The 21,513-nt window shown below is 43.4% G+C and overlaps 1 protein-coding gene across 1 annotated transcript in view; it reads left to right on the forward strand.

The window, feature by feature from the left end:
• KCNH1 (potassium voltage-gated channel subfamily H member 1) overlaps window positions 1-21,513 on the forward strand; it is a 386,448-nt gene that overhangs the window by 10,695 nt on the left and 354,240 nt on the right. The gene's annotated exons all lie outside the window — the stretch shown is intronic.

Consider the following 21,513-nt stretch of genomic DNA (forward strand, 5'->3'; position numbering starts at 1 on the left):
AGCATGAGCGCACGTCCGTAGGTTATTAATAGGTTTTACTAATGGATCTTTCGTGTAGCTGGGTTGGCTGGTCATCAGCATAAAGCCTTGTATACCCCGAGATGATGAGGTTTTCTCCCACAGAGGTGTTTTATTTCATTAGGGATTGAAATGTGAGTGCCGAGGAATCTGTATCATACTAATGAGACTAAGCAGAGTGGCCCTGGCACGGCTCCAGCTGGATGGGCCTGGTTAGTAAAGGTTTTTTTCATTTTTTTTGTCAATCAGTTTAAAGGGAATGTATCACCTATGTATTTTTTTATCCCCTTAAAGACTGGGTCCATTTTCGTTTTTGCATTATCGTTATTTACTCTTTTCCTCTCCAAATTCCACGAGACATAACTTTTTTAATTTTCAGTTCACGTACCCATAGGAGGGCTTATTTTTTGCAGGACAAGCTGTATTTTTTAATGGCACCATTTAATTTATCATGTCTTGTATTAGTAAACGGCAAAAAATTCTTTGTGGGGTAAAATGAAAAAAAAAAAAAACAGCACAATTAAGACAAGGTTTTTGGGGTTTTCATATTACGATATTCACTGTGCGCTAAAAATGACATATTCTGCGGGTCAGTACAATTACGGCGATACCAGATTTCTATAGATTTATATATTGTTTTGTTCTACTACTTAAAAGAAAAATCTTTCAAAAATCTAAATTTTCTTTGAATCCCTATTTTCTAACAGCCATAGGTTTTTTTTTTATTTCCATCTACAAAGCTGTATGAGAACTTGTTTTTTGCAGGGTAAACTTCCGTTTTTATTGGCATAATTTTTGGGATACGTATGACTTTTTGATCATTTTTTTGAGGAGGACAAGGTGACAAAAAAATGGCGAATTGCATGTTTTTAATTTTTTTTCCTTACGAATTTTAATATTTAATATTTTTTTCTTTTTTTGTTACTTTTTACTCAATAACTTTTAGCCCCCTTAGGGAACTATAACCTGCAATCTTTCGATTGCTTGTCCCATAAGCATAATAGCACACTATTATGGTCTATGGGATTTACATTGCCTGCCTATGAAGCTGTGCCTCGTGCACAACTTCACAGGCAGTTTACCATGGCAGGCCTTGGAACCTTCAGCAGGCCCCAGGCTGTCATGGTAACTGCTCAGAGCTCTGCCGTTTCGCTGCGGGGTCTCAGATTGGAAGGCAGAGAGAGCCTCCTCCTTCTGCCTAACCTCACAGATGCTGCGATCCCTCTTGACTGTGGCATCTGAGGGATTAAATGACCGGTTTCAGCATCATCTCCAATCATGGTTATTGTGGCCGGTGTCTGCATAGCAGGCTGCTCCATTCAAGCCCTTGCTCACAATATCATACATGTATGGCATTATCTGTTAAGGGGTTAATAATTAAATGGGTTTTCTGGGTCTTCTATACTGATGACCTATCCTCAGGATAGGTCATCAGTATGTGATTGGTGGAGGTCTGACTCCTGGCACTCCCATTAATTAGCTGTTGTAAGCGCTGCTGCCTCTGTCTAGGCTAATGACTTCATGTTCATCGGTTACATGGTGTCACGGACGGTGTACAGGAAACAAGGCAAAACAACATGCATAAATGAGTCGCTGGATCCAAAAGCTAAGGAACAAAAGGGAGACCCCTGCAGAAGACCTGGCACTTTCCCTGGCTGCTCAGCCTATGCAAAGATCCGAATGGTGGAGGTTTGCATATCCACGTACCTTGACTAATAACCCCTGAGCACCCTACAATAGTGAGGGGACACGACCACCAGCTCCCTACACAAGAGACGGAGGGAGTCAGGGTCACCTGGGATCCAGCAAACAGAAAATAACAGATAAATGTTCCACACTTAACTTTGTAGAAGAGAGGAGAACCAGATGAGCATGCACACACACTCCAGGAAGAAGTATAGGCCGCCCAGAAAAGCATTCTGGGGAGGAATTTAAAGGGAAGCAATTAGTCCAACACATGACAGCTGAGAGAGGCTAATGAGATGAGTAACTGAATACCACAACAAAGAAACTCAAGGGGGAGGTTCTGAAAGGCCTCTGTCAGAGCTTCTCAGCTGTCTGGTTGTGACACATGGCCTAGGCGCAGCTCGGTCCTAATCAAGGTAATGGGCCTGGACTGCAATACCAAGCACAGCCACTATACAATGTACGGCGCTGTTCTTGGTAAGTCACAAGGAGGCCAATTCAAACAGCTGATCGGTGGGGGTGCTAGGAGCTGGACCCCCACCAATCAGATACTGATGACCTATCCTGAGTACCCGGAAAAGCCCTTTAAAAGCAAGAATGATTCTTTTTCTCCTGTAGGGTTCCTTTAAATGATCTGCCTGTCACCTTATAAATATAAGGAGCGTTACTTCAGGATCTAATAAATGCAGGCTAAAGCTATACGGTTCACACCACTGTGCAGTAAGAAGGCCATATATACCCAATTAGGAAATTAATGAGTTAATAGGGGGATGCACTTGTTTTAAAAAGAGACTCAACTCTGGAGGACCCAACACATTACACATTGGTCTATTGGTTTGAATGGAAACATTTTGCCACTTTTTAACACCAGGTGTAGGAACATAGTAACTATCTCCCTTTGTCTTCCCTGTGGTACTGCTGCAGGGGATCATCAGTATCTGATCGGTGGGGGTCCGACACCCGAGACCCCTGCCAATCAGCTGTTTCAGAAGGCACCGGTACTCCTGTGAGCGCCGCAGCCCTCTCTCAGCTTTTCCTAGGTCAGTGACGTCACGTTCATCAGTCACATGACCTAGGTGTAGCTCAGCCCCATAGAAATGAATGGAATTGAGCGCGATGTACAGCCGCTATCCAATGTACGGCGCTGTGCTTGGTGAGCAGAGAGAAGGCCGCTGTGCTCACAGGAACAATGCTGCCTTCTTAAACAGCTGATTGGCGGGGGTCCCGGGTGTCGGACCCCCACCGATCAGATGCTGATGATCTATCTTGAGGATAGGTCACCAGTAAAAAAAATCTCGGAAAACCCCTTTAAACACTTGCTGCCAGGTTCTCAGAGCAGAAATGATTGCTATGGGCTCCAGCATCCAGAAGTGATCAGCTCATCACTGATAGACCTTCCTAAGGATTGTCAAAGGAAAACACTTTTATTTTCAGATCAGACATGCTCAATATTCAGCACATGCCCAAAGCGCATGGCTCCAGCTAACAGCATGTCTGCTGAGCCTCCAAAGGAATCACTTAGAAGTTTCAGGGTCTGTTCATACAGGGTGGCTTTTTTCACTGTGGATTTCATTGCTTTTCTGTGTCAAAATCCAGGGCAAAAAACACAGAACATTAACTTCTTATTTATAATAATCAGAATCCGCATCATGGAAAAAAAATTATGAGCGTCTTCTTTCTTGTTGTGGTTTCGTAAGGAATTGATGTCGACTGTCCGCTCACAGATTCATCTATTCATTATTCTGTTCATCAATCCATCCACCTATGTATCTGCCTCTTTGTCTATCTATCTATCTATCTATCTATCTATCTCATATCTATCTATTTATCTATCTATCTATCTATTTCATATCTATCTATCTATCTATCTATCCCATATCTATCTATCTATCTATCTATCTAATATCTATCTATCTATCTAATGTATCTATCTATCTATCTATCCCATATCTATCTATCTATCTATCTATCTGTCCAGTATCTATGTAACTTTCATCATCTCTTGTATCTATCTATTTCATATCTATCTATTTCATATCTATCTGTCTATCTATCTATCTATCTATCTATCTATCTATCTATCTCAGTCCAGTTACCTATTCTTCTGTCAAATAATATATACTTAATCACCAGTCCGCAAATAATTGCTGCAGGTCCGTGTAGTGTTGTGGGGTAGGTTACACTTTCAAGGAAAATATAATATATCTAGCTATCTCTCTCCCATTGTCTTAATGCATACAAACCCCATACCTAAAGTTAGGGCTTCATAGGGTGCGGTAGGTGTCTTGTGCATGTGTCACGCCCAAATATCGCAGTGTCGCAGCTCAACCATAGGTCTAATTGGGGTTGCAGAGTGATTCTCATGTTTGCTGCGAACACAACACACAAATCGCACTGCGTTCCCCATTCATTCCATTGGCTGCCCTGCTACACTGCGATAATTGGGCGTGACACATGGGCAAGACGCCTGGCATGTCCCAAATCGCCATGTAGCCCTACTGTAATAAATGGATTCTACCGTCTCTCCTCCGAGGTCCTTTATGATGAAGCGCAGTATAATAATGTTAGTTTCCTTTGTGTATTTGCTGGCCACTCAGACATTGATGCTTGTTGAAGTACGGGGCGCCGCTTACCCTCCAGGCTTCAGATTAATGAAGGGTGACACTGGCATCAAAGATAAAGTCAAGAAGCTTCAATTGCAGTTCAAGATCAATATCGGATTAGCGCCATGTTTAATCAGGGACCTTCTATGCACTGAGGTCAGAGAAAAAAGCTGGGGCTGAAATTTATGAAACCGATGTGAAGGAAAAGAGGAGCAGGCGCCCATAGCCCCCAGTCCGACTCCAGCTCCCACTGCTCAGAAGCGCTTAGGAAACTGGAAAAAGCTATTTGGTTGCTATGGGCAACTGCTCCACTTTTCTGTTCCATCAGGCTTGATAAATCTCCCCAAACGTCGCTGTGAATTGATGAGGGAATGTAAATCACATGCCCGCTCTGATATACACAGTCTTGATGACCTGTGTGGTTAGGGTTGCCACCTTTCCCAACAAAAAATACTGGCCAAGTTAAGCCACACCCAAAGGGGGTGTGGCTGTGGGGCGTGGCTTAACAAAGGGTGTTAAGTCGCTATCATACTGTGGCTCCCAATAATATTAATGCCCCCATTAGTGCCGCCCAGAATGAATGCCCCTCATTAGTGCCCCCAGTAATAGTAATAGCCCCATTAGTGCCCCCAGTAATAGTAATGCCCCTCATTAGTGCCCCCCCAGTAAGAGTAATAGCCCCATTAGTGCCCCCCAGTAATAGTAATGCCCCTCATTAGTGCCCCCCAGTAAGAGTAATAGCCCCATTAGTGCCCCCAGTAATAGTAATGCCCCTCATTAGTGCCCCCTAGTAATAGTAATAGCCCCATTAGTGCCCCCAGTAATAGTAATGCCCCTCATTAGTGCCCCCCAGTAAGAGTAATAGCCCCATTAGTGCCCCCAGTAATAGTAATGCCCCTCATTAGTGCCCCCAGTAAGAGTAATAGCCCCATTAGTGCCCCCAGTAATAGTAATGCCCCTCATTAGTGCCCCCCAGTAAGAGTAATAGCCCCATTAGTGCCCCCCAGTAAGAATAATAGCCCTATTAGTGCCCCCCAGTAAAAATAATGCCCCTAGTAAGACTAATGTCCCGTGTGATGTGCACACTGTATCACGGAATGCGTCCGCAATCCGTGAGATGTGGTGCAGAGCGGAGGATTCTGTCCATGCCTCTGCATACAACATTTTTTTGCGCTGCTGACCATCGGATGCAGATCACGGACCCCATTCAAGTGAATGGAGCTGTGTCTGCAGACTGCGGCCACACAGTCAGTGCACGGTCCACAGCACGGGCATGCCGGCACACGGTCATGTGCATGAGCCCTAATTGTAATATCGGGGGGACGGTTACACTCCCAGTTATGTGGAGCTCTAGGTGGGAACCAGAATGCAGAGGAAAGGAGGATCTAACCGGGAGTGGAGAGCAGACGAAAAGCATTGTGGGCACCATTGTGTTGAACTCCTCCAGGGCTTCCACGTGCCCACCTACTGGAAGCAGTAAGAGAAATGGAGCAGCACGTGGCAGGTGTCATGGGGGATACCGGCTGCATGCCTCATCTTCAGAACGGTTCGTCCTGTCCTCTGTTAGAACTGTCTATTCTTGAACGCAAAATGGACAACAGTAGGACTTTTTTTTTTGCAGACTGCAAATGTGCTGTCCGCATCTTATGCTGCCCTATTGAAGTGAATGGGTCTGTATCCGATCCGCAAAAAATGCAGAATAGATACGGCCATGTGAATGAGTACTAAAGCTGTAACATCCCATCCCCCACCTGACGTACATTTTTCTTACAATTCCTTTATCTTAAATTCAGAATCCCCGGCCAAGAAAACCAAGGCATGAAATAAATGATGAAAACAGACGCTTTCGAGGGTTCCATCTTTTTTCTCTGTACAGCGCAGCCACGCAGGACCGAGGCCGGCGGGCGCTGCTGCCTAATGATATATTTAGATAAGAAAGACTGTGGTGGACGCAGCGTCGCTGCCTCTCCGGAGACGTGTGCTGCAGAGGGACGAGACCTCATTCCCCGGGAGTGACACAGACCCAGGGAAATGAGCCATTGTTCAGTTCTCTCTGATGCACTATTCCCCACTGCAGAGGAAGACATTTTTGGGATGGAGATGTTCATATAATGTCTAGGTGATTAGTAGCAGAGATGAGCGAAACCCTGAAAATTCGCTATTTTAGGTGCCCATTAGTTTTACCTAATGATCAAAGATGTTATCTCATAATTCATGTAAAAAAGGGATGAGACATCATACAGTACGGGACAACCTCTTTCTAACAAAGCTAGAACCAGCCCTGTACCTCATATGGATCCAGAGATCTGCTAGATACTCTTAAAGGATAACGGTCGTATATATATTTTTTTGGGGTATTGGATTGTGGTGATTAATATCACCTTGGTGGCCCTATTTCAACTTTTCACTGTGTATTCAATTACCCCTTAATTCCGCAGTTTTGTTCCCTGTACTGCCTACTTTTACCTGTGCTTAAAATCAGGTTGCTATGCAGGTCCGTCTATGTGTTGAAGGACGGAGGACGCAGAAGCACGCAGCGTGCAAGGTCACATTACTGACAGTAATGATTAAAGCCAGGTCCTCCCCAGTAGCTGATACCAGTGCCTGGGCTGTGTGCACTTCTCCCTGTCCCTGCGCTTGGCAGACGCTCCCTCACTCAGCAGACTGGGACAATGCAGAGTTGGAGCAGCGCAGACCAGGGAAGGGAGATCTGCCGTCTGCTCAGTGTATAAATGACAGCAACATGTGGTAAGAGGACCCCTTTGTGCTGCAGGAGATTAACCCTTTAGGGGGAGGGCTGTGGTTACTGACACTTTTGGGGGCTATTGTTACTGGCTAGTGAGGGCAGGCGGGATTAGCCTCAGGGTGAGGGCAGTGGCGGCCATCGTAACTGAATAGTGAGATTGCAGTTTTATGCAGACTGGTTGCTAAGGGCTGAATCTTATTAAATATGGGGTAAGTCAGTCTAATAGTAACTGATTCTGGAATATCATGTTATTAGTAACTACATATATGAAAATTGAAATTAGGGTCTAAATGTAACCGTTATGCTTTAAGGTTGGCAGGTCAGGGGTTGTCCTTTCACAGGAGGTGTGTCCTTTCTCAAGGGGCATGTCCTTTCTGCTGCAGCTTTCCCTATCACAGCTCAGGGTGTGTGTCCATTGTCAGGGGGGTATCCTTTCTGCAACAGCAAAGGACATTTCCTCTGAGCTATGATAGGGAGAGAGATGTTGCAGATAGGATATGCCCCCTGAGAAAGGACGCACCCCCTGAGCTGTGATAGAGAGAGAGCTGCAGCAGAAAGGACATGTCGTCTGACCTACAGGTGAAACTCGAAAAATTTGAATATCAATGCAAAAGATAATTTTTCAAGTTTCACCTGTATAATAGGGAGAGAGCTGTTACAGAAAGGACACGCCCCCTGAGAAAGGACACACACCATGAGCTGTGATAGGGAGAGCTGCAGCACAAAGGACGTGTCCCTTGAGAAAGGACAACCCCTGACCTGCCAGCCTTAAGAGTATCTAGTAGAGCAATAAATGTGGAGATCTCTGGATCCATGTGAGGTACAGGGCTGGTTCTAGATTTGTTAGAAAGATATTGTCATGTACTATATGATGTCTGATTTAAATTTTTTACATCCTTCTTGGCATAACCTCCTTCAAAAGGATGTCCTCTCCAGAACCTTTAGAGCTCATTATTATGTCAGAGACTGGGCCCAACTGGAGGACTCTGGTACTCTGATGACCAAATCTAAAGTGGCCTGCTATGCCACCTTGCTCTTTATCGAGTCTCAATTCAGGGACAAGTTTGGCCTTGAGTGAAGGACCTTCATTATCTAAGACAGACTGGGTACTAGGGACATGCAGCTTGACAACTAAATAGAAAAAAGCAGGTGTTTGGCAGTGTTTCCATAGCAACCAATTGTTCCAAATGACTCAACTTAAAGCTGGACTTTAAGGCTAGGTCTACACGACGACATTTGTCACGCGACATTTTGTTGCACTAATGTCGCGCAACAATTTTTATAATGGCAGTCTATGGTGTCGCACTGCAGCATGCGACATGCTGCGACTGCGACGCAACAGTCGCAGAAAAATCCATCTCGAATGGATGTTGCAGTGCGACACCATAGACTGCCATTATAAAAATTGTCGCGCGACATTAGTGCAACAAAATGTTGCGCGACAAATGTCGTCGTGTAGACCTAGCCTAAGAAAAGAATCATTTACAGGGGTTTAGGTTAGGTCATCAGTATCAGATTGGTGCTGGTCCGACACCCGGGATCAGCTGATTGAGGTTCAGCGGTCAGCGCCGTGGTCTTCTATCAGCTCACCAAGCACAGCGCTGTACATTGTATAGTGGCTGGACGTGGTACTGCAGCTCAGGCCCATTTACTTGAATGAGACTGAGCTACGCCTAGACCACATGACCATTGAACGCAATATCACTGGCCTAGGGTACGCTGTGAGAAGGTTTCGGCGCTCCTCAAACAGCTGATCGTCTGGAGTCCCTGGTGTTGGCCCCCCACTAATCAGATACTGATGACCTACCCTGAGGAAGAGTATAAAACAGTCATAAAACCCCTTTAATGGTAGACACACCATGCCATTCCCCGCGTCAGCCGACATTATTAATCTGATTTTTCCAAAAATGACATTTCGGTATTAAAGCCATATCCCATCCCATAAGGTGCCGTGAAATGTATTCACAAAATGTTTCTAGACTTTTCTATTGTAAATTTACATCTCCTGTAAAATAAGTCAAGAAGGTGTTCACTGATCCTTTCAAGACAAATCTGAACTTTGTATTTGATTAGTAGAATAGATTAACTGCGATGATTGAAATGTCACCGAGAGCCGATGTGACGGGCACCCGCTGCTTTCCGTGAGGTTCCGTCTCTTGGATTTCGTTTTCCAAATTTGTTGCAAATGTCAGAAATAAACATTTCACTCTAGATGTTGAGAAATGTCCGTACACGTGTCATCATTGTAATATTGTATCCGAAAATTCCCTCACGTCACCTAGGCCTTTATTCATACAAAGGTGGTAATGTGTTCTGTACAACCTGCAGATCTTTAGCCTTTTTTTCCTTTCTTCTGCTGATTTCTGCAAATGTCCATCTTCTCACTCCGTACTTGTGAGTGGGCGGGCTTTTCTGTTGTGATGTCAGAACTGTCATGTGCGCTCTGTCCAATCAGCTGTCTCCCAAGGCTGTTTCCCCTCCCCTCTCATGTTGGGGAGGTAAAGACACTGCAGCTACATCCCCCCCCCCCCCACACACACCTCCACCGGGTCTAGTTATACTGTGGTCCTCTGTGTAAACATTTACAGAGAATATACATGCAGGAACGGGGGATTGCACCTAGAATATGTCACTTCTCTCTTATAGACACATAACAAAAACAGCATTTGCAAGGCATAAGTGGGCATAAATGTACATGCCATATAGGTGACTCAGATAATCAAACAATGCATATACTGCTACTGCACTGCATACAATTTCTTTTTTGGATGTCTTTATTTCGAAATGCACAGTCAGCTATTCCTCTCCGTTGTCCCAGTTGCAATATTTTTTAGGGTCAGGGATGCAATTATCATCATCATCATCATCATAATCATAATAATAATAATAATAGTAATAATACTAATAAATAATTTAAAGGGGATTCTTCACCCATTCAACTTAATTAGTAGTTGTAACTAACCTGTGGAGGGAAGGCCTTTTACATAGTACTTACCCTTTCTTGCTCCCCGAAGGCTGCCGTCTCTACTGCCCTGGCGGTCCCAACCGGATGTGATATTATAGTCAATGAGAAGGGTCCACATCTTGTTGGGACCTGGGCGGAAGAGATTATGGTGGCTTTGGAGTAGCGAGGTACTATGTAAAAGAGCTTGCCTCTGCAGGTTATTAGGGACTACTAAGTTAAATGGCCAGAGAACCTCATCCCCAAGAGGCCCTCCGATCCAGCCATGTCAATCTGTCTGCTCTTTTGGTCTGCACTGGTGATGTAATGCTTTGGCTGCAGCCAATCACTGGCCTCAGCAGTGCAAGGCACAAGACTGGTAATTCTTGGACAGGTGCCAACTCCCTTTTTTGGCCCAGTTGTCGACCTGCTAACCAGGCGTAAAATCCTCAATATCCTTACCTCTAGAATTACTCACTTTTACCTAAATGATATTATTGGCGTCCCCAATGGTATATCTGTGCGGCGAAGTGTCATCAATTAGTCCGACTCTTTCCGCTACCGGTCTGTCCTTTCCGCTACCGGTCTGTCCTGACAGTCAGACCACTACCAACCAGAAAGTGACAGCATATCTTTTTTTAAAATCCATGTAAAGTCTTAGGTACTTTTAACTTTTCTATAAGGACGTCTTAGATATGACCGGTGACTGATGACCTGCCATGCCCTGCTCTGACTATGTGCGAAGGTCTGGTAGATTAGCAGCACGTGTCTAGTTTTTTGTTTTGTTTTGGAGTCGTGCTAGTTCCACCTCCCTTCAGGTGCACTAGGTGGGGTCACTGGGTGGGATCGTTGGTTTAAATTACTTCCACTCCCAGTGTTCCGTGCGGGTTATAGCTTCTGTCTGGCTTTGGAAGCAAGGAAGGAAGGATTGGCTGTTCCTGCTTAGATAAGATAAGTTGGTTTCTGATTTCTTGTTGTTTGCTGTCTAGGCTGTTTGAGTTACGTCTGTCCCCTCCAGGTTCAGAGGGAGCAGGCTGCCCTTATTCCCCTTTCACCATCTCAGGGATTCTAGGGTATTTTCAGCCCAGGCACGAGGACACCTTATTCCCACCTTAAGGGTCTGAATGTGGGCATAGCAGTATAGTTACTGTTAGGGATTTGCTAGGAGGTGACCTTATCCCCAGCTTCTCGCCTAGAAACTTGTTTGTTTATTTATCTGTGTATCTGATATCCTGTCCGCCGTGACATGACCGGGATTAAATGAGAGTAGAAAAAAGGCATATTTTTTCCAATAAACAGCGCCGCTATTGTCCACGGATTGTGTCTGGTATTGGAGATGATTCTCATTCAAATGAATAGGACTGATCTACAATTCCACACACAACTAAAACAACCAAGCAACAAAAATAGAATCCTATGACACATAATAGTAAAATAATTGCTTCCATCATATCTCTTTTTCCACCCCTTTGGGTTCTATAAGAGCCCCTCCAGCTCAGGGTCAGGACTGGATTAGTAGATGTCTCCATATACACATGATATTAATCTAACTGTACATGATGACTATACAGGTTGAGGCTCGAGCATGGCTGTTGGTGCAGGTTCAGATCATGATATCCCTTTAAATGCTGATCAGCTGTTTGAATAGGCCGCGGCTCTCCGGTGAGCCATGCAGTCTCTTTCTAGGGCAGTGATGTCATGTTCATCGGTCAGAAGGTCTATGTGCAACTCAGTTCTGTTCAAGTGAATGGGGCTGAGCTGCGATTCCAAACACAGCCACCATCCAGTGGATGGCACTGTGCTTGGTAAGCTGTGAAGAGGCCATGGTGCTCACTGGAGCGTCGCAGTCTCCTCAAACAGCTGATTGTCGGGGATGCCAGTAGTCAGACCTCCACCAATCTGATATTGATGACCTATGTTCAGGATCGGGCGTGAATATTAAAAACTCAGAAAACCCCTTTTACCTTATAAAGGGCAGAAGGGTGCCCTTTTGGCCACCTCTGCTGTATGTCATATAGGGCCATCCCACACAAAAACTACACTGTACACTTTTTCTTATATTAATGGGATCCTATGGGCAACATTCAGTGGCATACGTTGGGAGATCCAGTGTGAATTGACCCTAGAAGCACAGTGAAACCTCTTAGATGTGAAAATTGCAGCAGGAAGATGATCTTCTAGAGGGGCGATCTTTTAAAAGAATTCGCCCAACTTAGATTTAAGGAGATTGAGAATCCATCATAGACATATCTGGCCTAGATCGGGGTAGTTCTCAACGGTGGCTTTTTTTTTTTTTTCACTATCTTACCAGATTTAAGTGGTTCCTGAGGACCGACATGATACCTTGTCAAGTGACTTGGACTCAAAAACGATACCATATTTGATCACTCAGTTTCTGAGAATAGTAATGTTCTATGGAGACCTGACCTCACCATTAGAAGTTATTGGGGGGGAAAAACACATAATACTTGAGTCTAACAAAACCAGAAAACTGATCATAAGGAGTCATAACAGATCATGAGGAGTCATAACAGGTCATGAGGAGTAAAAGAAGTAAAAGAAGAATTCCTGCGCTTCCTCTCTGACGGCACCGAAGTACCAGTGACTAGAAGTGGGGTTCTACCATGTCTGCTGTCCTCTAAGTTGTAATAAGTATCCATATGTGACACAGTCACGCCTACCTGTACTTGTAGAGGAGAGTCCGTGATGTTGATGTGTAGTGGTGAATACTTTATAGTTGTCCGGATCCTCCAGTCCGGTAGAAGCAGTTAGGCTGTGTAGTTGGAAAACGCGCCCCAACCGGCAGGACGTTTCCTATTCAAAAAAGCTTGCTCTCCTAATCAGAGCGCCGGTGACTTCACGCTAGCTTACAGCTACAGGAGCTGTTGTGGACCAAAAATCAGATGCGTTTCGAAAGGATCGCCTTTCTTCCTCAGGGATAGAGTCCTCTTTCCTGTGCTTCTCTTTATCGTTATAATAATATTATAATTTTTCTTTTACTTCTTCTAATTGTCATTGTGGCACTGACCTTCCTTGAGGCATACTCACAACATTTTTAAGTAAGAGCACCAGTAAACTTGTTTTATTTCTATTCAGATCATGAGGCGTCATAAGAGGTCATGAGGAGTCATAAGAGGTCATGAGGAGTCATAAGAGATCATGAGAAGTCATAACAGATCATGAGGAGCCATAACAGATCATAAGCAGTCATAACAGGTCATGAGGAGTCATAACAGGTCATGAGGAGTCATAACAGATCATGAGGAGTCATAACAGATCATGAGAAGTTATAACATATCATGAGGAGCCATACCAGATCATGAGGAGTCATAACAGGTCATGAGGAGTCATAACAGGTCATGAGGAGCCATAACAGGTCATGAGGAGCCATAACAGATCAGGAGAAGTCATAACAAATCACGAGGAGCCATAACAGATCATGAGGAGCCATAACAGATCATGATGAGCCAGAACAGGTCATGAGGAGTCATAACAGGTCATGAGGAGTCATAACAGATCATGAGAAGTTATAACATATCATGAGGAGCCATACCAGATCATGAGGAGTCATAACAGGTCATGAGGAGTCATAACAGGTCATGAGGAGTCATAACAGGTCATGAAGAGTCATAACAGGTCATGAGGAGCCATAACAGATCAGGAGAAGTCATAACAAATCACGAGGAGCCATAACAGATCATGAGGAGTCATAACAGGTCATGAGGAGTCATAACAGGTCATGAGGAGTCATAACAGATCATGAGGAGTCATAACTGGTCATGAGGAGTCATAACAGGTCATGAATAGCCATAACAGATCAGGAGGAGTCATAACAGATCAGGAGGAGTCATAACAGGTCATGAGGAGTCATAACAGGTCATGAGGAGTCATAACAGATCATGAGGAGTCATAACTGGTCATGAGGAGTCATAACAGGTCATGAGGAGTCATAACAGATCATGAGGAGTCATAACAGATCATAAAGAGCCATAACAGATCATGGCGGATCCATTATCTCAATCTAGGATTCTGTAAATAGAAGCCTTGACGTTGGTGTGAACAGAGCTTAAACTCTTTTGCCTCTGTAGAACTCAAGGTGTTATACTGTAACTTTTATTTATTTATAATTTTTATCTAATTGACCATTTCTTTTATTTTTCACTTGCCTTTAACGTCTTTTCTTTTTCTTTAACTTTCAGTCTGGACATTATCCCATAGACAGACAGGTACAATGGTGCTACATATATAGTTAAAATGTATCCATCCAAGCTTACCCCTCCTCCCCCAATCCATCCCTGGTGCCATATTTGTTCTGTACCAACTTCTGTTAATTTACAAACTTTCCTACTAGAAATGACTTAGATTTACCTATTACAATGATATTACCCAGTGCAATATCAAGGGTTCCTCCTTCTGCTTGGTATATACTGTGCTATGGACAAGTTCATGTAAAATAACAAATTTTGGCATAGAACTGCGGTTGTAATGTGTGCAGAGACCATACCTCTCTCTATATGTCCTAACCTAACATCTACTTTGTTGTAACTAATGAGTGCAGTCTATTCAACAGCAGATCAAACCAAGTTAGGTCTAACTGTTTAGCAACTAGTATGTTATCAAAATGTCAGTGACTACACCATTTTATATGCGGAATCCCTCTAAAGTGAATATCCGCTTTTCAACATCATGTTGGTTTTAGATCCATTCTGTGCTGAGTAACTTCATAATACATCTTTATAGTGGCTGGTGCTCTATTTTTCTGATACAGAGCTGCAAATATCCTGCACAGACATGATAAAATTCTGCCTTCTCGCAGCCACCACTAGGGGGAGCTTAGTGCATACTGTGTTATTATTGTGTTACCTGTATATACAGTGTGCAGTGAGCTCCTAAACCCCCAATAGTGGTGGATGCGGGAAGCCAGAAGATTATAATTTGACAACTTGATAGAAGAGGAAAACCCAAGGACTTAGAGACTGTTTAATTTCATAGAAAAATAAATGATGCTTAATTCAATGACATTTCCAGTGGGCTCTAACAGGGAACCAAGCTTGAGTTGAGATCTCTGCTGAATAGGTTCACTTATACTTCCATTCTGTGTGTGCATAACAGGTAACCTAGTCCCCCTACTGTAATTGTATGTTGTACACGTGTTTCTCTATGTTTCCATGTGTAGACTTATGTGATGCATGTGGGCTTTGGAAGATATATGTTTCGAAAAGCTGCAAGAAATATGTTTGGGGACTGTTAAAGTGTCCTGCAAGGTATTATGATATCAAGTATATAAAGTTACAAAGATATGAAATACAAATTCTCAAAAAGTTGTATAGATCATAAAATACAATTTATATTGTTCTTAATTTCTGACTTGGATTCATAAGAATAAAAATGGAGGAATAAGGAGGTAAAGTTAAGCACGAAAGAAGTTCATGGGTGTCATGTTATATGAATACGCAACCTCCATGGAATATGGAGCTGCCCTATGTGTAAGGATAGATAGGTAGATAGATAATAGACAGATTGATAGATGATAGATACATAGATAGATATGAGCAGGGGCATTGCTGGGGTCTCAAAAGACCCGGGGCTCAAGCCCCAATGAAAATGGCCCAGTTCTCTAAGTCGCCCACCCCTACCCCCCGCACACCGCATTTTGCTGTACTTGCTATACAGCAGCACATACCTGTCACATCCAGGGACTCCCAAGTGACGTCTCCTCTGATGTAGATCTTCTCTGTCATCATCTTCTCCAATCAGTCCAGACAACTTCTCTCAGCCACCTCGTCTCTGCAGAGTGTGACACACAGACATCTTAGCTTCCACACATTTCTATTATCATCCTCCAACCTGGAGTCTCCACAGTGTTATCCTGCTGCTCGCTGTGCTCCCCAATACTCCCAGATACTATCCTGAAGAAATATGAGTGCCCCCCATAGTAATAGTGTTCCTCATAGTCCCAACCAATAGTAATTCCCTTCCAGAATGCCCTCATTAGTAATACAGCCCCCTACAGTGCCCCAACAGTGATAATACTCCCCAAGAATGCCCCCATTAGTAATACAGCCCCCTACAGTGCCCCAACAGTGATAATGCTCCCCAAGAATGCCCCCATTAGTAATACTGCCCCTCTACAGTGCCCCAGCTGTGATAACGCTCCCCATGAGTGCCCCCATTAGTAGAAGAGTCCTCCAATATTAATACCCTCACAGAGTCCTCAGTAGAAATAAGAACGCCTATAAGGTCCCCTGGATTTGCAGTGCCCTCTGTAGTTATATTTATCCCTCCTCCGTACAGTCTCATGTAATCAACATTACTCCATCTCTCCTGCCCCCTCCAAAATACAGTCCTATGTAAATAACATCCCCCCCCCTCCCTTCAGCCCCTCCAACATACAGTCCCATTTAAATAACACTATTTCCCTCCCTCTGGCATAGAGTCCCAAGTAAATAACATCACACCATCTCTCCAGCCCCCTCCAATATACAGTCCCATGTAAATAACATAATCCCCTCCCACAGCCGCCTTCAACATACAGTCCCATGTAAATAACATCACCCTACCCAAGCCACCTCCAACATTCAGTCCCATGTAGGTAACATCACCCCCTTCCATAGCCGCCATCAACATACAGTCCCATGTAAATAACATCACCTCCTCCCCAGCCACCTCCAACATACAGTTCCATGTAAATAACATCCCTCCCTTCAACCCTAACATACAGTCCCAGTTAAATAACCACAACTCCCAGCATTGCTCTGCCTTCCCTTCACTTACCTCTCCTGATGTAGCAGACATCACCACAGCTTCTTCTCCTCTTCATTGCCATCCTCTCCTGCACTGGTCACCTGATGGTGACATCATCGCAGTTCCTTCTCAACCACTGCCTGTTTTATTGGTCACATGACCTGTGATGTCATGACAGGTCCTTCAGCTCTTTCAGTGCATTAGATTCAATTGTATTGCAGTCCTGAGGACTTACAGTTGTGTCAAGGAGAATCCTTCCCATCTTCACATTCCTATTTTTGCAGGTAACCAGTGTCCTTTAGGCTTTATTCTCAGGAAGGTACTTTGTCTGCAGCATCTGACTACACAAAGTTTATTTGTAGTCTGTAACCATGGAGACACACAGGTCTGCATAGAAGCTGTATGGAGACTTTTAATCAAATTATTTGTAAAGGTGCTCCATTTTTGTATTGGAACAATACAAATGGTTGGTCAGGAAGGTGTGCATAAGCCCTTATTAAGCTATTAAGCACCAATGGGATTAGGTTGAGTGATTACTTTTCTGTTTCTTAAGACAATGATTTCAGCGAGGTTTAGGGATTACTGTTCACAAGTAGATTAAACCTGTTTATGAGGTGCAGTCACACTTTTAAAGCTATTTTCCTCTTGTCTGTAGTTTTCTCCCGATGTAATCTCTGCGCACCTTTATTGTGATGTAATGTAGCACCTTAATCCCTTAAGCAGCTTTGGGTTTATTTAAACAGGAGCCAGGGCCGAGCGTATTCTGCAAAAAAAAGATTCCCATCCATTAAAGTAAAACTGATCCTTATCTCTGGCCTGGACTGGAGCCAGTTCCTGGAGAGACCTTCTCGCTGATCATAAACAGGGCAAGGTTTTCAGGACATGGAGAACTTTATAAATCTAGGGGAAGGGGGCATGACAATCAGGCAAGAACCAACACACCCAGGGCAAGTAATACCAGTGTTCTTGGGATACCGCAAGGGATTGACCACTTGGAATGCATTAAAAGGGGTTACATAGGATTACAAAAACTGGCTGATTTCCCCAAAGGTTACCCCATACCTGTCGGGGAACATCCACTTCTGGGTGGGAGGGTTACATAAACCCCACCCATTTTCAAGCCATTACAAGCCATATTTCGTAATATTATCTCTGCAGACCAGCCCCTAGGCACACCACAAATCTGCCTGGGAACACCCACCTCTGGGTGGGGTTAACATAAACCCTACCCATTTTCAAGCCAAGACAAGTCAAATGTCCCGCTATTTCTGAAGACCAGTCTCCAGGTGCAACCCAAATCTGTCTGGGAACACCCACCTCTGGGTGGGGTTAACATAAACCCCACCCATTTTTAGCCAAGAGAAGACAAACTTCCCGCTATAATTTCTGAAGATCAGCCCCGAGGTCCATCACAAATCTGCAAAAAAACACCCACTTCTGGGTGGGGTTAACATAAACCCCACCCAATTTCAAGCAAAGACAAGTCAAATTTCCCGCTATTATTTCTGAAGATCAGTCCCTGGGTCCAACCCAAATCTGTCTGGGAACACCCACCTCTGGGTGGGGTTAACATAAGGTGGGGTTAAGATAAACCCCACCCATTTTCAAGCCAAGACAAGTCAAATTTCCCGCTATTATTTCTGAAGACCAGCCTCCGAGGTCCATCCCAAATCTGTCTGTGAACATCCACCTCTGGATGGGGTTAACATAAACCCCACCCGTTTTCCAGCCAAGAGAAGACAAACTTCCCGCTAATATTTCTGAAGACCAGTCCCCGGGTCCAACCCAAATCTGTCTGGGAACACCCACCTTTGGGTCAGGTTAACATAAATCCCACCCATTTCCAAGCCAAGACAAGTCAAATTTTCCACTGTTATTTCTGAAGACCAGCCCCTGAGTCCATCCCAAATCTGTCTGTGAACACGCACCTCTGGGTGGGGTTAACATAAACCCCACCTATTTTAAGCCAAGAGAAGACAAACTTTCCGCTATTATTTCTGAAGACCAGTCCCCGGGTCCAACCCAAATCTGTCTGGGAACACCCACTTCTGGGTGGGGTTAACTTAAACCCTACCCATTTTCAAGCCAAGACAAGCCAAATTTCCCACTATTATTTTTTAAGACCAGCCCCCGAGGTCCATCCCAAATCTGTCTGGGAACACCCACTTCTAGCTAGCGTTTACATAAACTCCACCAATTTCCAAGTCCAGACAAGTCAAATTTCCCAATATTATCTCTTAAAATTGAGGACAACCCTGGCAAATTGGGGTCTGCTAGTCTGCTATTGCAGCAGCTCTAATAAAGTGAATGGACCTGAGCTGCAATGCCACAAACAACCTTTGGAGGGTTGTGGATCTGTTATATAAGAAAGCAGCAACGCTTTCCTAGTCCTGGACAAAGCCCTTAAAGGGGTTGTGCATTTTTAGAAAATAGGATCAAGGTAAAGGATTGTCTGGTTTGGACAGCTCCTATCATCAAATAAGGGTCTTCTGAAAAGCTATAATTGGCAAGTAAAGAAGTCATCTGGTTTCCTTTAATTGGCAGCCATTGAAATCAATAGGCCCACTATATATTGCTTGGAAGAACCAGGTCCACCATAGTCCTGCCTCTCTGACTAATGTAGTCCGTTAATTTTCATTTTTGTGTTTTTGCTTTTTACTCCCTGCCTTCCCGGAGCCATATATTTTTTATTTTTCCATTCTAATATCCTTATACAATGTAGGGGGAAGCTTGAAAAAATGGAATTGGAAAAAATGCAATTCCACCATAGTTTTATGGGTTTCATTTTTATGGCTTTCCCTATGTGGGAAAACGGACATATTACCTGTTGTCTACGGGTCAGTATGATTGCAGCAATACCACATATATATTATTTTTATTATTTATTATTGGGGAAAAAAAATTTGGGGGAAAAACTTTTATTTTTTTTTGCATAGCAATATTTTGCCCCCATAACATTTTAATACTTCTATCTACAGAGCTGTGTGGGGGCTCATTTTTTATGGAGTGGCTTGTTGTTTTTATTGATACCATTTTGTAGTGTATATGACTTTTTGATCATGTTTTATTAAATTTTTTGAGAGGAGGTGACTGCGAATTGGCCATTTTGTTTTTTTTTTCTGCTATGATGGGATATGTTTATATTTTAATAGAATGGTAATTTTGGATTATGCCAATGATCGTTATTTTTTATTGTCTATTTTTATTATGTGAAGGGGGTGTGATTAGAATTTTTATATATTTCAAATTTTTGGGGGAATAAGTCCTTCTAGGGGACTTGAACATGCAATCGTCCTATCGTTTCTCCCATAGACTGCAATGAATTACAATGAATTGCAGTCCAGGAAATATTTGCCACAGGTTGAGCTCCATAGGAACATTGCTGTTGTTTTTTACTCGCTATGGTGAGGTATGTTTATATTTTAATAGAATGGGCATTTTGGATGATGCCAATAATCATTATTTTTTATTGTCTATTTTTATTATTTGGGAGTGTGATTAAAATTTTTATATATTTTAAATGTTTTTAGAATATTTTAATTTATATGTTTATATGGGGTATATTTATATTTTAATAGAACTGGCATTTTAGATGATGTCAATTATCGTAATCAGTTATTATCTATTTATTTTTATTATGGGGAAAGGGGGGTGATTTTAATTTTTATATATTTTTTGCAATACTTTTATATATTTATTTATGTATTGCTAGTTCTAGGGGACTTAAACATGCAGTTGTCTGATCGCTTCTCCCATAGACTGCAATGAATTACAATGAATTGCAGTCTAGGGGAGATTTGCCACAGGCAGGGATCCATAGGAACATTGCTGTGGCAGGCCTCAGATCCTTCAGAAGGCCTGAGGCTGCCACAGCAACCAAACGGCTCCCCTGATCCCAGCGCGGGGTAGCTGTTCAGGTGTTCCTAGGGTTCCACCGCTCAGAGGCCTTGGTCACCAATTGACCATGGTATTTGAGGGGTTCAATGTCCTTGATCGGCATTATCGCCAGAGTAAAACAGCAGACACCTAGTGGGTACAGTCGTCCTTAAGGGGTTAAAACCCACAGCATGTCAATTTATATCAGTTACTCCATTCATTCATATGACATTGACATTGAGGCTGCCATAGCAAGGAATAGAGAAGCTGACGTCCTGTCCACACATAAGATGCTGTGTCGGTTGGAGAGTCAGGGTGTTGGTCACATGACACAGCTGAGGATCAGAAGGGAGTGGATAACTCACGACTACAGCCACTGGTCTAAAGATTACTTTCTATACAATTTACATCCAACTGGCCAGATAATAACAATTTTTGTTGGAGTGCTTCTTTAAAGGAGTTCTCCCTACAATGGAAATGTATCACCAATCCATAAGATGTTTGATAAATGCCTGATCGCTGGGAGGCCAACCACTGGGACCCCCTATGATCACTAGTAGTGTTGAGCGAATCGAAGTCCACGAAGTGGACATCGATCCGAATTTCAGGATAAATTTAATTTGCCGCGAAGCTGAATTTCCTCGTGCTTCCTGGTAGCGAATCGATTTTACCTGAAATAGTGTAAAAAACAAAAAAAATTCATACTTACCTGATCCATTTGCACGCGATGGTCCGGCAGCTGCCATCTTGATTGAAGATCTCGCACGAAATCCCATGCATGCTGACCACGCCGCCCGATGTGATAACATCATCACCGGCCATGTGAGATTTTGCGGTACATCTTTAATCAAGATGGCATGCCATTCGTGACGGAGTAATTTGTCACAAAGCAAATTTTG

Source organism: Bufo gargarizans, chromosome 3 (genome assembly GCF_014858855.1).
Source record: "Bufo gargarizans isolate SCDJY-AF-19 chromosome 3, ASM1485885v1, whole genome shotgun sequence".
Classification (NCBI taxonomy): Eukaryota; Metazoa; Chordata; class Amphibia; order Anura; family Bufonidae; genus Bufo; species Bufo gargarizans.